The following is a 16338-nucleotide window of genomic DNA, read 5'->3' on the forward strand; positions in this document are numbered from 1 at the left end:
TTTGCCTCAATCAAACACTATACTTCTATTGATGCAGCCTAAAATTGCATTGGCCTTTTTAGCTGCTGCATCACATTGTTGACTCATGTTCAACTTGTGGCCTACTAGGACTCCTAGATCTCTTTCACATGTGGTCTCCTTAAGCCAGGTGTCCCCCATCCTATATGCATTTCATTTTTTTTTCTACCCAAGTGCAGTATCTTACATTTCTCCCTGTTGAAGTTCATTTTGTTAGCACTGGCCCAGCTTTCTAATCTATTAAAGTAATTTAAAATTTTAATTTTCTTCTCTGGGAATATTAGCTATTCCTTCTAATTTGGTGCCATCTGCAAATTTGATAAGCATGCCCTCTATTCTTTCATCCAAGTCATTGATAATGATGTTGAATAGCACTGGGCCCAGAACCCTGTGACACCCCACTGGTCACTTCTCTCCAAGATGAAGAAAAGCCATTGCTGAGCACCCTTTGGGTTCGGCTGGTCAAACAATTACAAATCTGTTTAACAGTTGCATTGTCTAGGCCACGTTTTACTAGCTGTTGCTGTGGTGGTGGTGTGCCTTCAAGTCACAAGGTGCACTTATCATGGGGTTTTCTTGGCAAGATTTGTTCAGAGGAGGTCTGCAATGGCCTTTTCCTGAGGCTGAGAGGGTGTGACTTGCCCAAGATCACCCAGTGAATTTCATGGCTGAGCAGGGACTCAAACCTTGGTCTCCAGAGTCATAGTCCAGCACTCAAACCACTATGAGGTACTAATGTGGAAGAGTGTGAAAATAATGTCTCTGTCCGTTCTTGACACATACCAGGTTGAAGTAGACCTTTTGTCCATATGTATCCCTTGCTCCCAAAAGCAAAAAAATAAATTAAAATTGAGCTAAATGACAGCTAGGCTGTGTGACTGACGGAGCAGGTAACCTTCTGGTCGGAGATCTGTGTGTTTGGTCCTGTGTGAGTGAATTTTGGCAAAGGAGCGGCCTCACACCCAATTAATTACTTCAGCACCTGATTCTACTTGCCGGCTTTGAAAGAGGTGATAATAGGCCCCAATTAAAAGACCATATATTGGTTTTTCCTCAGCCAATTTTCCTCAGGTAGCTCTCCTCAGAGCGGTTCCAGCTTGACAGATCTCCGGCTTGGCAGGGATTGTTATTTCGTGAGGAAATGTCCCTCTGCAGCCACATTAATGAATCCAAACATATAAACCCACGGAAGAAGGGGGGAAAGCCAAACTGTCTCCTTTTCCTCTTCAAAAGAGCAAACACACCCAGATGGCAGAGTTAAAATATGCATTCAAATTCATTTCTCTCAGACTGCCTCTGCACTACAGAGATAATCCAGGCTGACACCACTTTAAACTGCCATGGTCCGATGCATGACTCTGTCCTTAGGGTTGCCATAATTGTCCACTATTACCAGGGACAAAATGTGGAACAAATTCTAGACCAAACTGTAGGACAACTGCAGGACAAAATTCAGCCCAAGATGTAGGACATTTAAGAAAAATGGAGGACCTTAAATGTCCTACAGTTTGGTCTCGAATTTGTCCTACATTTTGTCCCTGGTAATAGTGGACAATTATGGCAACCCTATCCTTAGCCCAAATGGGGACTGTATTGGAGGGTGCATCTGCACCATAGAAATAATGCAGTTTGACACCACTTTAAGTGTTGTTGATCGTATGGGTTCCTGGGATCTACAAATTTTTAGCCTTCCCTGCTGGTGCCTAACAAAACTACAAATGTTAAAATTCTGTAGGATGGAGCCATGGCAGTGAAAACAGTGTCAAGCTATGTTATTTCTACAGGGTAGTTGCACCCCAAGAAATCAGAAGAAGGCTAGAATAGATATAGATATAGATATATGTTGAGGTGAAATCTCTTTTTCTATATCAAGGATTTGTGGATTTTGGATGTGATCATATTTTGCTATATCTGAAGAAACTGGCCAGGAAAACCCCATGATAAGTTGGCCCTAGGGTCACCTTATGGCAGAAATGACTTAAAGACATAACAACAATGATATGACCAACACAACTATTCCTGGATATGAGTTCAATGAGTAGTTGGATGTTAGACAAAGACAAGCAGAGGATGGGGAATCTATCCAGCCCACTCCAAGAAGCCTTCTAGGAGGTGGCCATGGCCTTCATCCAACCATCCATAGTATCTCCCTTGAGCAAGGTAGACAATAGTCTCCAAAATCAATTTCTGCTCTTTTGAAAGGAACTGTGCATTGATTTTTGGGGGGTTTTTTTTGGACTATGTTGCCATGTTCTAGAAGAGTTTATTCCTGATGTTTCACCATCATCTGCGGCTGGCATCTTCAGAGAATGCTGGCATGGAAGAGAGTGGGGTATATATACACTGTGTAGAGAACAGTGATTTCCATGTTAATCTCTGTATTGTTCTGTTAGCATGGAAATAATTCCTCCCAATCCAGGGTCACACAGTTTATATATACCCCACTCTTTTCCATGGCAGCATTCTCTCAAGATGCCAGCTACAGATGCTGGCGAAACGTCAGGAATAAACTCATCTAGAACATGGACACATAGCCCGAAAAACCCACAAAAAACTATGGATGCCAGCCATGAAAGCCTTCAAACTGTGCGTTGTCTTTCTCTGATAAACTGCCTGGACCACCTCTCTCCTTTTAATACAAACCTATATTCCCTCTCGCAGTCTTTCATCGCTGCAGGTTTCACACTTTGCTGGGCTTTGCCTGACCCTGTCCCTAATCTCATTAAGCCTAAAGTCTTTTGGATTTAAAATGGCCCCATCCCCCTCCTCTTCCACAGCAATGGACTGGCTTCGAGCCAGACATCTTCGGCTTTCTCTGGGCTGGGGATCAGCCTGTCAGAGCCGGAGAGAGTCACAACCTCCCAAATCCCCAGTTTCTCCTGTTAGCCCAGCCATGAACGGCTGCCTAGGAAACCTTCTTGCTTCCAGCCAAGCCTGGAATCTGAGGGGAAACTCATAAATCATTTCCAAGTGAAGAGTTACGAGTTTCCTCAGACAAATACAACTAATGGCTGCGTGTTCTGAGTGCAAGTGTGATGCCACAGAACATTCTGGCACACAGGGATGCTGGGGAAAGGATGCTCACTGACTGGTGTTTGCACAGTTGTTAATTGCCATCAAATTGGCTTCAACTTATGGCAATCCTATGGGAAGAGAACGCCAAGTCTCCCTGTCATCAACAGCTCTGCTCAGGTCTTGCAAATTCAGGGCCATTGCTCCCTTGGTTGAGCCTATCCCCCATAATGCAGTCTTCCTCTTTACATGGCCAAGCATGATTGTCTTTTCTAATGAGTCATGTCAGGGAGAAATGTAAGATACTTTACCTGTGGAGTAAAAATGAAATGTGCATATGATGGAGGACACTTGGTTGGACGGCAGTACATGGAGAAGGGATCTAGTCTTAGTGGACTACAGGCTGAACATGAGTCAACAGTGTGGTCTAGCACCTAAAAAAGCCAATGCAATCTAGGCTGCATTCATAGGAGTGTAATGGATTCAAACTACAGGAAAAGAGATTCCACTTAAATCTCAGGAGGAACTTCCTCACGGTCAGGTCTGTTCAACAATGGAATACGTTGCTGCCTCAGAGAGTGGTGGAGTCTCCTTCTTTGGAGGTTTTTAAACAAGCTGGATGACCATCTGTTGGAGGTGCTTTGATTGTGTATTCCTGCATGGCAGGGGATTAAACTCAATGGCCCCTGTAGTCTCTTCCAATTCTATGATTTCATGATTTTAATTCACTTCCCAGAACAGCTTTTGTGACCTTGGTGTTCAGTCATTATGTGTGGTATTAGCATAGGGTCCTATATTCCCCCCCCCCCCCCAAATTCAGCTCAGGAAAATCCAGTGCAAATGTGAATGAACCCCAAATTCAGGTCAGGAAAACCCAGCACAAGGCTTGCAAACCACTTTAAAATGTAGTGTGAATGGGCCCCTAGTTTTCCAGGGATGGACCCTATTTTCTATTCATTGGCACAGCACCTCAGCTGTTGCTATAATCTTATCCTCCTTCCCTCCTCTCTGTTGCCAATCCTTTGTGAAAACGTCCTCAGTGGCAACACTTGTTAGCCTTACTTCCAGGTTCCAATCTCATCCGAAGATCTCTGAGTGGGTTGCTGGTTGTACCCTGCCATTAATGCACATCAATGCTATGGATAACTCCTTTAAAGTTTGAACTAAACCCCAAAATGGATTCACTGCTCCAGCACTCACCAGCCACCGGTGTATCAACATTAAGACATGTGCACAAATACTAAGGCATCCTTTGCCAGCAGAAGGTAGATCAGGATTCCCAAGTGGACCTCTGGAGACTACCCAGTGCTAGCAGTCTGGTACCGTTTTTACTGCCATGGCTCCATCATATGAAATCCTGAGACTGGTGATTTAGGCAGGGAAAATACAACACTACTTGTAGGTCAGGGGAGTGGATGAGAGCAATCGAGGGGCCAATTCAAATGATGAAAATAATCCAGAATGAATCTGGGGTGAATCTGCATTGTTCACATGCCTTTCAAATGCACTCAATGAAATGGGGGGGGGCTACCCAAAAACCCACGTAACCCAGGATAATAGATATCGGTGGTTTTTTTTGTTTGTTTTAGAAGATTTGAATCATTAGCGGTGTAATTAACCAATGCGAATAGATCCAGGATAAATTGGGACAAAACTCTGTATGCCTTGAACATGTTTTGAATACATTTGCATTATCGACTCCATTTCTACTTGAGTGCTTGCACTTTTGAGCAGCAGAACCAGGAGAGATGTGCATAGATGCAGTTGCATAGTGTGAACACCAAAGCCAGAATGTGTTAGTTGCACTTTAAAAAAATGATGTCTGAATGACCCATAGGTCTTAAGCACCTTTCCCCAAACTACAAATCGCAGGATTTTCTAAGATGCTGCTAGAAGGGTTGATGGAGTATCAAGCAGCTAGAAAGGTGTAATACGGTCATGCTTTTTAATGGTTATAATTTTATGGATTGTATTTTTAACTCTTGTGTTGGGTTCATTTTTTATAGTGTTGTCTCTTTTCACTGGTGTAAGCTGCCCTGAGTCCCAGACTGGGATGAAGAGTAAAATAAAAATAGAAATGATGAGTAGAGGCAGAGGAGCAAATAAAGATACTCTTTGGAGTGGTGTCTTGGGGATTCTGGGAGTTGTAGTCCCAAACAATTTTTCCAGTTCTAGATCCTAGACAAGGATTTCAGGCCCCCTACCGGCAATGTTTTCCATCCATACCACATCAGTCCATACCACAACTTTGGATTAGTGATGATGAAGCATCAACCTCATCCCTTTTCAGAGCTTTGTGAGAGGATGGATAGTTCTTCTGCCCCCCCCCTTTTTTTTTTCTTTTAAAGTGCAGAATGGATTATCTCTTTGTGGGGGTTTTTAAATGCATAAAAGAGTGTACAGGACAATTACACTTCCTTCATACTTCCAGGAGGGAAATTTTCCTCAAAAACAAGGTGCATGGCTTCCATTGTTATTCTATTAAAAAGGCAGTGGCTTTTCGAACCTTGAAAACGAGGTCCATGCCCTCCCTGAAAACCAGGTTTATGGAGTGGAGGAGGATACTTTCAGGGGAAGAAGGATGCTTTCAAGGAGCCTTTCAAGGAGCATGGCACAGCCTTTTAACAGTAAAACAAGGCTTTTTTTTGGGGGGGGGGCATGCACTAAATGTTGAAAATGTAACACACACTTTGTTTTAAGGGAAATTATCTCAGGAAATGTGGCAAAAAAATATTGCAACCTGAGACAGATGAAAGCTGGGAAACATGTGGCCAAACAATATCAGAGTGTGGTCAAGACGGCAAAAGTTATTGAAAGTTAGAAAACAGCTGCATTTGTTTGGTTTTGCCTGAGCTTAATGGAAAGGGCAAGATTCTTCCCCTGTGGAGTTGATAGACTACAAAGTATTCTTGCATTCTGAACTCAGTTTGAGGCAATGGAAGTAAGCTGAAGGGGAAAGTGGGATGAAGAGAGAGAAACTGGGACGCTTTGGAAAGAGCTAAAAAAGTGGGACAATAGGGATTTAATGGGGACAATTGGAGAGCAATTTCGGCAAGGAGCATCAAAATGTGGGAGAGGCACCCAAGATCTGTTGTGCTTCTTCCATTTTGTCCAGACTAGTGAAAACGGTTTTGTAGAAGATGTAGTATAGTGTCAGTCAGAGGTTGACACTTCTGAACGTTTACAGCTGCACTAGCTAGAAGGAACCAATTCAGAGCCATGGCATTTGAAGCATTGATCACGAGCAGAACACAGTCCAAACTATTCCAATGAATTCTGACCTCCTGAGCATAGACCATCAATAGCTGGGATTATTCTGCCACCTAATGGTTCTAGAGATGAACAACAAACTAACAATAATAATATCCATGGGTACCACAAAGTGCAGTAGCATCCAAAATCCACAAAACAGTGATACCTTTTATTAGGCCAACGAAAATGCACAAAATACATGATGCAAGCTTTCAAAGCTCCACTGGCTTCTTCATCAGGAAAAAAATCATACAGGAGAAACTAAAATATGACGATGTTCCTGCATTTTATCAAGATGTTACTGTTGTTCTCTGTTAAGATTGCATGGAGGGATATCCATGCAGGCAGGCCACTCCTCGTTCCAGATATAGGAGACATAAGCTGCATCCACACTGCAGAAGTAATCCAGTTTGATACCGCTTTCACCGCCATGGCTCCATCCTACAGAATTCTGGGAACTGCAGTTTTGTGAGACATTTAGCCTTCACTCTCTGAGAGCTCTGGGTGCCACAACAGACTACAATTCCCAGAATTCCTTAGCATTGAGTCATAGCAGTTGTAGTGGTGTCAAACTGGGTTATTTCTGGAGTATGGATGCAGCCAGAATCAGAAAGTCCAGGAAAGAAAATTTAAATTCCATTAGCAACAACTTAATATCTGTGAAATCAAAGGTCTTCATGTCTGGCATCTATAGTTTTTTGTGGGTTTTTTGGGTTATGTGGCTGTGCTCTAGTAGAGAATAAACTCTTCTAGACCATGGCCACATAGCCCAAAAAACCCACAAAAAACATTGTGTTGAAGAATAAGGAGCAACTGGACCTTGGAAGAAAGCCAGTGTGGTGTTTGTTATTGTGTGCTTTCAAGTTGTTTTTGGCTTACAGAGACCCTAAAGCAGTGGTTCCCAACCTGTGGGTCGGGACCCCTTTGGGGGTCGAATGACCCTTTCATGAGGGTCGCCTAAGACCATTGGAAAACACCTATTTAATTACAGTTATGAAGTAGCAACAAAAATAATTTCATGGGTTTGGGTCACCACAATATGAGGAACTGTATTAAAGGGTCGCAGCATTAGGAAGGTTTGGAACCACTGCCCTAAAGCAAACTCACCATGGGGTTTTATGGGGATGAGATTTCATTACTTGAGGCACAACAGAAATGGACTTCATCCCTAGATTGTGGCTGCATGATATCAAAACCTAGCCAAATCATTTTGGCACATGAGGCAGAAAACCCCACAAGCTCCTTCTCCCATCCCTGATAGTAAAAATAGATTACTAAATAGCTAAGAAAGTGCTATCCTTCAGTGACACCTCAAATCTGCTACCTAAGGTAACTCTTCCACCTTGCCTAACCTTGCAGCTGGCCTCAGGACTTAGAGCTATCTTCCTACAACTTTGCCTGGAAACAGCATCAGATAATTCCTTGCAGTTTTGGCTTTGTGAAGCTGGCACTTCTGAACTTCACAGCCTGCTCTAGTTGCAAGGAAACCCATTATGAGCCATGACATTTGAAACATGGAAACCTAAGCTGGGGAAAACTGCAAAAGCAGATTGTGAGGCAGGTGATGGAGCGTGTGATAGGTGAGTTTGAATGGGACTGCGGCAAGCAAACAAGTTTCACTGTGTTTAGAAATACAGAAGAGATTTTATTACTTTACCCAGTGCCAACAATATCAGGTGCTGCATGCTATATTCCAGAGGAAGGAACTCTGAGTATCACTTGCCTAAGAAAATCCTATGAAATTCACGGGGTTGCCATAAATTGACAGGTGACATGACAGCGGGTGTGTGCACTCTCACACACAGAGAGACCCAAATGAAATAGTTAACCATTTCTCAAAGCTTGGCTAAATCCTTAATCCAAAGTAAGACTGAAGTCAAAAGATCAGAAGACTAGATCTTGGAAGGACAGCCATTAAAGAACTAGACGAGACCCTGAAATGTCAAGTTGCATCCTTGGATGCCGATTTTCTGTGCCATTGTATTTCTGATTTTGATATATGGTAGTGAAATCTGGACAGTGAAGAAAGCTGATAGGAAGAAAACCATCTCATTTGAAATGTGGCACTGAAAAGGAGTTCTACAGATATACTGTGGACTGTCAAAAAGAGAAATGAATGGGCACTAAGTCAAATCAAGTTCTGTGCCTAGTAAATATTCACAAATTCCAGTCCATCAATAGTGGGTTGAGCAAAGACAATGACATCCTGGTATTATAGCCAGTTGAACATAGCTCTTAGCCAGTTGAACATCTCTCTTTTCTGGTTCCTGACTTGCACATAACACATCCCAAAACTTTCATATGGACACCCACTCACCTTGGTCTTAGGCTACATCTTTCCTGCTGCCTTTGCCCCTCAACAACCATAATTAAAACTGAACTTCTCAACTCATAACTATGCCCACAAGTTTTGCATTTCTATGGCTATTCATAAAGTCTGATAAAACATGCATCTGAGGAAGCAAACCAAGGGCCTTAGTGCATTACAAAAGAAAGATGAGAGGCAGCGAGGAAGAAACAGGGTTATGCTTACCTTTCTGCATGCCCACAAAGCATTTCTGCTCTACTGCAGCAAATGAAACTATTATCAATTAAATCCATACATTATTGTTAGTCGCTATTACCAGCACTCTTTGAATGTAAGTTCTAAAATGTCCCTTGGGAATCTTTAAACTTACCATGCTTTTTCCTTCATTTAGAGAGATTTCACAGTAAATCCTTCATGTAGACAACTCTTGAATAAGGAGATACAGCCAGGCTCAGGTAACATGTATGCGTTTTCCAGACGTGCAATAATGAAATCGCCCTCACAGCCCTCCCCCCCAAATCCTGCAGCTGAGCTTCACTTCAGTCTGTCTCAAGAGACCATAAAAGATAATTCCGAGACTTTCTGAAGCCTCGGTTGAAAAACCCATTGAGTCTGTAATTGGCATTCATGGTAGAGCAATTTAACATTTGGCAAGGTCAATTCCTTTTCCTTTATAGAGTTTGGGTAAAACATATTTACTGTTTAGCAATTCTGGGAGGTTAGCTTACCTGGATCTATTTCACCATGAAGTCATTCCCACTGCCCTACCCACCCTTTACCATCTTTTTTTGAAAACATTATGGTTAACCAATTCTTTATTAATTTGTCCTGCGAGGTACAGTGGTACCCCGGGTTACGAATTTAATTCGTTCCGCGGCGCCGTTCGTAACCCGAAAGATTTCGCAACCCGAAAAAGCCATAGCCGCTAGCACTGGAAAGCCGCGATTTCGTGCAAAAAAGCGCCGAAAAGCACCAAAAAATTTTTCGTAAGCCGAAAAAAAAACGTAACCCGAAACAGTTTTTTCCTATCTAATTTTTTCGTATCCCGGAAATTTCGTAACGCGGTCATTTCGTATCCCGGGGTACCACTGTAGTTTTCTACGGGTACAAATGATGTTGTTGTGTGCTTTCAAGTCATTTCCAGCTTATGGTGACCATAAGGCAAACCTATCACAAGGTTTTCTCAGCACAATTTGTTTAAGGGGAGGGTGTTTTTGCTTTCCTCTGAGGCTGAGAGGATGTGACTTGCCCAAGGTTACCCACTGGGTTTCCAAAGCTCAACAAGGATTTGGACCCTGGTCTCCAGAGTCATAGTCCATCACTCAAACCACTCTACCATGTCGGCTTTGTGTACAAATGTACTTGAAAGGAATTAGTTGTTTCTATTATAATTAATATAGTAGTTGTCTTGCAGGAAACCTTTAAGGGAAAGGACAAAGCCTCCAGATTCTGGGACTGCAAGTTCCAGCAGCTCTCACTATTGACAACGCTGTCTGGAGGCAATGGGTGTTTGTGACCAAAAATATTTGGAGGATCACATGGTTGTCCACCTTGTTTTAAGGTGCAACTAGACTGGTTATTTTCTACTGATATAATGACAGAGAAGTAGGGTGAAGATATTCAAAAAGATATTCTTTTTTAATATCTTCAGATACTCTTGCTAAATATTAGGACGATCTCTTTTGTGGCAATTTGAGAAAAGAATAGTCACCTGCAGAAGGTGGTGAACTTTATTAGAAATTTTTAAACAGAGGTAAGACGGCCATTGCTAAGGAGTACGTCTGTTGTGATTCTCCTATATTATCAGCATGGGTTTGGAGTACAGGGGCCTTTGGATCCCTTCCATCTCTATGGTTCTAACATTTCTTGTGTTTTTTCTGGGTCTTGGCAGAACATATTATCGATATTTATCATTACCAGTTCCACAGTCTACTAAGTGTTACTGACTCAAGTTTTGGACCATCTGTGATTTGGATTCTGTGCAAGAATCTAGGACTTAGTGAGGTGTCATCAGATAAAATGGCATGTCCCAAGCAGTGTCGCTGACTGTAATTGTGCCAGTGTGATCCTATCTATGGCAATTTCACTCAGGTGTTTTTGTCAGTCCATTTGGAATTCATTCCAGAGCTCCTACCGCTATTGCAATGAATCCTAAACTCTGGTCTTCCATATGTTTTGGATTTTAGCTCCCAGAAGTCCTATTGTCCAGGCTGGCTGGGGCTTTTGGGAGTTGAACTTCAAAACACCTAGAGAACCAAAGTTTGGGAGCCAGTGAACTCTTGGAACCACAATTGTTTTCTTTTCCCAAGGCACTGAACCCCAACTTTTAGGCCTCAATAGTTCATAACCTTTTCCCTCTCTTTATCTTTGTTTCCACTGTCTTGGGATGGATAATCCAAGCTTTCTTTTTCTCAGTCACATTTAGCTCTGGCATAACTTGTTTGTCCATTTGAATCTTAAAAGTCCCATAGGGGTTTTACACTACCGTTTTCAACAACTTTTTCAGATTGATGTTTGCACCAGTTCTGCAGATGGTAAATCATATTACAATTATATAGATAATAATGTATCATTGCTGCCACTTTATCATGCCATTTCTTAGACTGAGGACTTCTCTATATTGGCCAGAATACTCCTGAATTCTCCTGGATTATTCTGGCCCCAGAGCTGCCCAGGATTCCTTGTTATCTCTGCACTCTGGAGTGACACCGGGCAACTGTCTACACGTGTCCCACTGTGCTGCTCGCTGCTGGGAAAAGTTACTCCCTTGGAGGTCAAAATGAGGTGTCTAGTGTCGATCACATAGCTGGACACTTCATCGTGATCTTAGAGGCTGTGCAGTCCACCCCTAAGGGGCAGCTTGCAGCCGCCTCCAGCTGTGCTGGTTCAGAGGCACAGCAACCACATGCTGCAGCCCCAATCTGGCCTTTCCAGGGCGCAGTAGCAGCGGTGCTGTGGCTTTAAGGCACTGCTTTGGTGCTGCATTGGGTAAATACAGCACCAGAGGAGCACTGTGACACCACATGCCATATGAAGCGGCATGTGGCATCACACTGCCATGGGGGCAGAGTCAGGGTGTGCATTGTATGGATGCCACACCCCGACTTTGGTCCCAGGCCAGTCTTAATGGCTGGTCTACACAGCCCCTTAGAGGGAACAACTCATGTATGTGTAAACAGCTGCCCAGCATCACTACAGAGTTTTCTTGAAAAACCTAGAGCAAAAGGTGAGTTTTTAAAACCTGATTTGCCAGCAATAGGGCAAATCTGGCGTGGAACTGGCAATTCCTCATGAAGACAGTCTGCATCCAAATTCAGGATTTGGCCCTGTGTCACTGAGAAATAAAAAATTCCTAAAATGCGAAGATACACAAGTGAGCAAAAAATTTAGAATCATACAAGCCATTGTATTCCCTATTACCATGTATGGATATGAGGGCCGGACAGTTAAGAAAGAAGATAGGAAGAAAATCCATTCATTTGAGATGTGGTGTTGGAGAAGAGTGTGGAGGATACTTTGGACAGCCAAAAGGACAAACAAATGGGTCCTAGAACAGATCAAGCCTGAACTCTCCATGGAAGCCAAGATGACCAAACTGAGGCTGTCGTACTTTGGACACATTATGAGAAGACATGAATCACTGGGGAAAACAATAACGCTAGGAAAGGTGGAAGAGGGTAAAAAGAGAGGCAGGCCACATGCTAGTTGGGTGGACTCTATTATGGAGGTTGCAGGTATGAGTTTGCAGGAACTAAGCAGAGCAGTGGAAGAGAGGGAGTCCTGGCAATGTCTCATCCATGGTATCATCATGGGTAGAGATCGACTTGAGGGTGGTTAACAACAACTATTTAGACAGACTGTGGTGGTTGCAGGGAGAAACCAGTATATTATCCATGTAGACATGCCCTGAGTCTGTGCAATTTTGTTGTGCAAATACAATTATTATTTTCCCTAAGCCCTTTTGCCTTAAACAATGGATTTTTTTTTAAAAAAATTATTTTGGGTCGATTCTGAAGAATTAATGAGACCCGGCAGGTTAATTTTAACCAAATTCTAGCAGGCAAGAAAGAAGCACAGACTGACTGGCCAAATCAGTTGTCTCCAGGACTTTAGCCAAGGCAAGCTCTAACCTGGGCAAAAGCCAAATGTGTCATTGATAACTGGAGATACATTATGGAAGGAGGGAAATGATTTAAACAAACCTTTGCACTCGTCTGTCTGAGAATGAGCATAGGATCAGAAAATATATATACCCAAAGGGAACTTTTACCATTCCAAGCATAAGCCTCTCTCTGTCCAGCAAGTAAACCCATAAAATGCAAGAGCTGTTGGATTATCACAGTTAATTGTTTTATATGAGAGTCATGGTGGAGGAAGAGGAGTTAGATCAAACCTTTCCCTTTTTTTCCCTTTTGGCTGGGATTCTCCATCTAGGAGAGCAAGATATAAAACCGAGAGGTGTCTCTCTGGAGATTCTTGGCTGAGGGCAACCCAGCAGGAGAACTCACAAATCCAGCCGGTATTTCAAGACAAGCCAGGAGGCTCCCCGACATCGGAGTAGCACACCGAAGAACACAAATGGGGAATGATAACAGGCAGACAGTGGATTCTTGAACTCCAATAAAGCCTTCAAGATAGATTGGGATAATCTGAAGGGTGGAGGCCGCTGGCTCCTTTTTTGTGAGCTGCTGCAATTGTTTTGTTGTTGGCTGTCTGTGAAAGCTGGGATAAGCTGGTCAGGATGAGAGGAGTTGCTAGCAATTTTTTACAACATGCATGAGAGATCTTGCTTTTCTCCACAGATATTAATGGCAACCATTCACTTTTAAGTAGTCTTGCCAGGTTTCCAAAATAACAATAAAGGGCTATCAAAATTCATGACTTGCAAGACTAACTATCAGGAAGCTGCTATTCACAAATTGGTGTTCTACCAAACGAAAGTACAATCAGCCTTCCATATGGAATCTGCATCCATGGACTCAAGCGTCCATACCTAGGAAATAATTTTTAAAATTCCAAAACACAAATCTTGATTTTGGTATTTTATATAAGGGTCACCACTTTACTACGCCATTGTATATAATGGGACTTTAGCAGCCATGGATTCTGGTATTCATGTGGAGTCCTGAAACCAAACTTAAGCGGATACCAAGGGACCACTGTATTGATTTCAGTTAATCTGGCCATGTGTTTCCCTCTAAAATCAACATATTGTCCACATCCATAAATTACACAAGGTAAATGTTTCCAGCTTTCTGACTCTCAAATAAGGCACATTCTTATACAGTGTAACAACATATCCTCCAACATTGTACAGAAGAAAACTGGAATATGTGGGGCTGAGGAACATTAGTATGGGCAAGATGACAAGTTATTGGTGAGGAAGAATGCACCATTTTGCTTTTGCCTGAGCCTACTGGGAAGGGAAAGATTCTGCCCCATCCTTCCCTAGGCTACATCTGCACTGCAGAAATAATGCAATATCACATTTTAACTATGGCTTCATGGTACAGAATTCTGAGATTTGGAGTTTGTTTTGGCACCAGAGCTGAACTACACAAAACTACAAATCCCAGAACTCCATAGCACTGAGCAATGGCAGTTAAAGTGGTGTCAAACTGCTCTACTACTGTAGTACAGATGCAGCCCCCTCCTCCTAAGTTGTGTGTGAACTGCTTTTGCAGTCTGATCTCAGTTTGCAGCGGCTGAAGTAACTGTGGACTAAGGAAAAAGGTGGGACAAGAGAGAAAATGGGACATTTTAAAAGGAGCTGAAAAAAATGGGAAGACAGGGGATTAATCTGGGCAGTCCATCCCAAATCAGGACAGTTGGAGAGTATGTAATAGAATCATAGAGTTGGAAGAGTCCACAAGACCATCTAGGCCAACCCCCTGCCATGCAGGAAATCTAAATCAAAGCATCCTCAACAGATGGCCATCCAGCCTCTGTTTAAAGATCTCAAGAAAGGAGACTCCACTGCATTTCCAGGGAGTGTGTTCCACTGTCGAACATCTCTTACTGTCAGGAAGTTCCTCCTAATGTTGAGCTGGAATCTCTTTTCCTGTAGCTTGCATCCATTGTTCCAGTCCTGTTCTCTGGAGCAGCAGAACACAAGCTTGCTCCCTCCTTAATATGACATCCCTTCAAGTATTTAAACAGGGCTATCATATCACCCCTTAACTCTCTTTTCCCCAGGCTAATCATACCCAGCTCCCTAAATCTTTCCTCATAAGGTATGGTTTCCAGACCATTCACCATTTTGGTTGCCCTCCTTTGGACACGCTCCAGTTTCTCAACATCCTTTTTTGAATTGTGGTGCCTAAAACTGGACACAGGATTATTCCAGGTGAGACTTGACCAAAGCAGAAGAGAGTGGCACTATTTTTTCCCTTGATCTATACTATAAACACTATACTTCTGTTGATGCAGCCTAAAATTGCATTGACCTTTTTAGCTGCCACATCACAACTGATTCATGTTCAACCCATGGTCCACTAAGACTCCTAGATCCCTTTCACATGTAGTCTTCTTAAGCCAGGTGTCCCCCATCCTATATCTATGCATTTCATTTTTTCTACCTAAGTGCAGTAACTTATATTTCTCACTGTAAAGGACACTGGCAACACTACTTTTAGGGAGTAAGTATAACAGAGACAACTCTGAGATGGGAGTTAGATTCGCCCTACACACAGCCACTCCAAGTTGACTTTTATTTGTATAGGGCCACCCTCTCTTTTGAGAGCCAGCATGGTGTAGTGGTTTAAGCACTGGATTAAGGCTCTGGAGATCAGGGTTCAGTTCCCCACTCAGACATGGATATCCACTGAGGGACCTTGGCAGAGTCTCAGCTCCAGCAAATCCTGTGATAGGTTCACCTTAGTGGTCACCATAAGTTGGAAACGACATGAAGGCACACAACAAAAATGCTCACCCATGTATTTTCACCCAGTGTTATTCATCACAAGTGTGACAAAATGTTGAACTTTCATTCTCTATATACACCTTAGGTTGGCCAAATGAGACCTGTGGGTCAAATAAGTCCCCTTCCCAGTGCTGTTTTGGTCCTGCTGTCCTCCAGGAGGCATGGGGACATTTTCATCATATTCCCCATCAACACCAATTTTGGCAAAACAGAGGCCTTTTTTTTTAAAGGATGTGACTTCTAGTTCACCTTCTTCTATAAAAACAATAGGCCTTTCTAAGCCTAAAATTGCCCAAGAGGTTTCCAAAACATGGCTTAGGTCCTACAGAGTCAGCCCTAGGAAATTATTACTGCCAGTCAGAACCTGCCAGTACTGGACTGGATGGACAAAGGGTCTAACTCAATAGATTATGTTGGCAGGATAATTTCTTGGTTCATGTGTTATTTTCTCCACAACTGTCCTCTACCAATATAGATTCTATTACTGGTATTGCAGATCTGGTTCTGATGACACTGAACACCATCCATCCATTTTGCATTACCTGATGGGCTGGCCATAACTTGCATTTTATTTTCAAGCCTGCACCTTTTCTGGATACAAACCACCTGGGTTTCAAGGTCGGGTGGAATTACATGTTCTTTTACAGGATTGCAAGCAGCCCAGCAAGAAGGACAAGCAGCTTTTTGTGCAGAAATTTCCGCTGCTCCATCATGATGCTTCTCAAGCCAATGTAGCAGCATCTTGACTGTGGAACTCCCTACCCAAGGAAGTTAGACTTGCCTGATCGCTTTTAAGCTTCCAGTAGGCAGCCAAGACATTGCTTTT

Source organism: Sceloporus undulatus, chromosome 3 (assembly GCF_019175285.1).
Source record: "Sceloporus undulatus isolate JIND9_A2432 ecotype Alabama chromosome 3, SceUnd_v1.1, whole genome shotgun sequence".
NCBI lineage: Eukaryota > Metazoa > Chordata > Lepidosauria > Squamata > Phrynosomatidae > Sceloporus > Sceloporus undulatus.